Source organism: Elephantulus edwardii, unplaced genomic scaffold, assembly GCF_000299155.1.
Source record: "Elephantulus edwardii isolate Elephantulus edwardi_28Jun2011 unplaced genomic scaffold, EleEdw1.0 scaffold00111, whole genome shotgun sequence".
Taxonomy (NCBI): domain Eukaryota; kingdom Metazoa; phylum Chordata; class Mammalia; order Macroscelidea; family Macroscelididae; genus Elephantulus; species Elephantulus edwardii.
Genome location: NW_006399861.1, coordinates 11,100,262 through 11,104,079, shown reverse-complemented (window position 1 = coordinate 11,104,079; position 3,818 = coordinate 11,100,262). Strand labels below are relative to the sequence as shown.

The following is a 3,818-nucleotide window of genomic DNA, read 5'->3' as shown; positions in this document are numbered from 1 at the left end:
AAGTCCCTTATCTGATATGTTATTACCGAATACTTTTTCCCAGTCAGTGGCTTCCCTTTTTACCCTACTGGAGAAGTTTTTGGATGTGCATAGTAGATCAGCCATGTTTTGAAACCATTAATAGGATTAAACTTTACAGTGAGTCTTTGGCAAGATATGGCAGAAGCCCATACCTTTATCCACTTTATGGCCTTGGAGAACTGCCACAAGGATTTGCAAGGCTAAGTGCAATTTATGGAGGTACCTACATGTTGAATAAGCCAATTGAAGAAATCATTGTGGAAAATGGAAAAGTGGTGGGTGTAAAATCTGAAAGAGAGATTGCTCGTTGTAAGCAGCTCATCTGTGATCCCAGTTATGTAAAAGATAGTGTACAGAAGGTGGGCCAAGTGATAAGAGTTATATGTATCCTAAGTCACCCAATCAAGAATACCAGTGATGCCAACTCATGCCAGATCATTATTCCACAGAACCAAGTGAATCGAAAATCAGTTATCTATGTTTGCATGATTTCTTCTGCACACAATATGGCAGCACAAGGAAAATATATCGCCATAGTTGGTACAACTGTGGAAACCAAGGGACCAGAGAAAGAAATCAGACCAGCTTTGGAACTCTTGGAACCAATTGAACAGAAATTTGTAAGTATCAGTGACCTCCTTGTACCAGTAGATTTGGGAACAGAAAGCCAGATTTTTATTTCCCGCACTTATGATGCTACAACTCACTTTGAGACAACCTGCGATGACATTAAAGACATCTATAAAAGGATGACGGGATCAGAGTTTGACTTTGAAGAAATGAAGCGCAAGAAAAATGACATCTATGGAGAAGACTAACAGCAGTACTTGAAATTTGGCAAATAATGCATATTGTATGAAATCAATATTCTAAGGCCTGCTTTTATAATCAAAACTGAAAGATTGGAGAGAGTACTACACCAATAAAATATCCCTCCCCCTTTTATCTCTTTTCATGGAGTGGCTGTTCAGAATTGGCCAGTTACCATATTCTGTTTAACAAGTAACACCCCTGCCTCTGCCAGAAATCAGTTTTTAAACATTGTGATACTGATAACAGAGATCCTGATACAGTATTTATATATTTTAATCAGTGTAGCCTTTGCAGTTATGTGCTTCTGCTGTTCAAGAGCTGTATCAGTACATTTGTGTGCCATGTGCTCTTAACATAAAGGAGATTCTAAATTTAACATTCTGTTATTATGGGTCAGACAGTATTCCTAATGTTTTCCATGTCACTACATTTGGTGTCATTTCAGGTATTAAGACAGTGCCCAAATTGCTTAGCCACAAATTTGGTCTATGTGGGCACAGAATTCTAACCAAACTCCTGATTTAGGGGGTCATTTGGGGGAAGCTTTTCTGACTAATGGCTCCATACAGTTTTAATCTAATAAAACTGATGAGAGAAAAGGGTAAAGGAACTTATCATCAAGCAGGTGAACAGTCGAAGCATCTTTGTATCCCAGGGGTGGCGTCTTCACTGGACCAAGCTGCAATGCAGTATTGATTTGACATACCCTAAGCTTTAGTGATGCCTCTCTCAGAATGGCTCCAAATGATTTCTGTACTGCAAAATAAAGCCAATTCTGGAAAACAAAAAAAAAAGGATTGTATCCTTTCTCCATATCTGATCAATCTGTATGCTGAACCTTAACAACACTTTTTAAACATTATATGTTTTTCATATTTATTTTTAGAATATAATTTGAAATTATAACATTCAGTGTATATTTTTACAATATATCTTGAATTACAACAATCAGGATTCATTTTTACAATATAACAGAAAAAAAACACCAACATCCATCAAGTACTTTCAAGTAAACACATACCTTTTAATACATATTTTAAACCATTAAATATATCTTGTTTTTGCTTTTCCGATCTCTCTCATTTATCTGGAGAAAATTATTCTCTTGCTTTGAGTCTCTCTCCAGGTAGTAATATAATGTTATTTTCCCCCTGCAGTATGACCCACTTAGTCATTCCTTTACCCTCATCCGTTACTTCTCCTTCCTCTTATTTATCATTGTCTTTTACCCTAACTTTTCTACCTAGGGAAGGGACATCAAGTTTCATGCTTTCCAAGACCACATGGCAGGTAGCAAGACCAATAAATCTGGCAAGTACTTTAGTCTATTCTCATTCCTGTTGGTTAGGGTTACATAGGTACACCTCCAGTGGGCTATCTCAGCCACTAGACAATAGTGTTCACTGTTAACTCTGTTTTTGCCAGATGGGGTATAGGTACCATCCATACCATCAGACCTTTGGGATTTCTTGCATACAAGTTAATTGTTACAGTTGTTTGCTCTAGCATCACTCCTGCTTCTGGTACCCATTGCTGCTTCCCTGGACCTGGGGCTACAACATCTGGCAAGAAGGAAACAATTTCCAGTGATGTAGGGAAGATTTACATAGCAGTGCTGGCATCTTCCTCTATTCCTTCTCCAAATACCACTGAAAAACATAGGAGCAGTGAATTTCCTTTAGCCTTTCTCATCTTGACAACATTTTTAAGTCTGCACATGAATCTGAAATTCACGTTGGATTTTAAAAGCTGCATTTTCTGAACATATGTAATCAAAATAGTGTTGTTATTAGGTGCCGTCGAATCATAGATGATTCATAGCAACCCTATGAATGAAAGACCTGAACACTTTATAACTTAGAGTTTCCAGAGGCAAGCTATTTTGGAAGTGAATGTCAGCTTCAAAACAATTTTTTCTTAAAAACGTTTTTAATTGTTGTTATGTACTGTCATGGAGTCAGAACTGACACATAGCTGACCCTCTGGCAGGTTTTCAAGGACAGCAAATTACCCAGGGGAAGAATGTCCATTTTTCTCCCATGGAGTAAGCTAGTGGATTCAAATCGCATGCTTTCAGGTTTGCATCGTGGCTCCTTACCCATTGGCCACCAGAACTCCCTACATGAACACACAACACTTGTCTTGCTTGTTTATATACATACCTTCTCCCTCATTCATTGCTGTTGAGTCAGAACTGACTTAGCTGACCCTCCAGTAAGTTTTCAGAGGCATCACATGAGAGGAAATTGTCCATCTTTTTCTCTGGGAGCAGTTGCGGAACTGACTCAGTCACTGAGTCAGATGTGACTCAAGGATACCTAACAACAACAACGTGTGTGTGTGTGTGTGTGTGTGTGTGTGTGTAGATACAGCCACAACAAAACAAAAAAAAACCCCGATGGTATTAAGACAGGTTTCTCAATGTGAGTCTCTTAATATATCTGAGATATTGAGAGTGGTCCCTAATTGATATAAGACAATCATAGTCACCCTTGATGTAGTAGTAAATAGTAATCCGATGGAATCTCATAAAATGTTAATCAGCTGACTGAAAAACACTGGTGTCCTCAGATAGAACGGGTTTATTTATTCTGGATGCCTAGGGAAAGAGGTTACGGAAGCCAGGTGACACAATCCTGTTCATGTTTAGGTTCCCACAAGAGGACTTAGTAAATTCATAAAGAGGTGTCCTATTATTTTTTTCAAAAGGCACCTATTGTCTACAACATCCAACTAAGCCTATAAATCCTCTGAAATTTCATTTTGAAAAACAGTATGAATTTGAATACTTGATGTTGAGCTTCAATCCATATTGAAGACTACAGTCCTTGACTATCTGCAGCATGTGCCTCAGGTCCTCCTCAATTTCAGCAAGCAAGGTTGTATCATCTGCATAATTCAGGTTTTTGATGAATCCTCCTCCAATCCTGATGCCACGTTTCTCCTGATAGAGACCAGCCTCCCGGATGATCTGCTCTGCATAT

General features: G+C 38.4%; 1 pseudogene; it reads left to right on the top strand.

Moving 5' to 3' along the window:
- The first annotated feature begins 83 nt into the window (after positions 1 to 83).
- LOC102846940 lies at positions 84 to 866 on the top strand (annotated as a pseudogene).
- Positions 867 to 3,818: the final 2,952 nt, after the last annotated feature.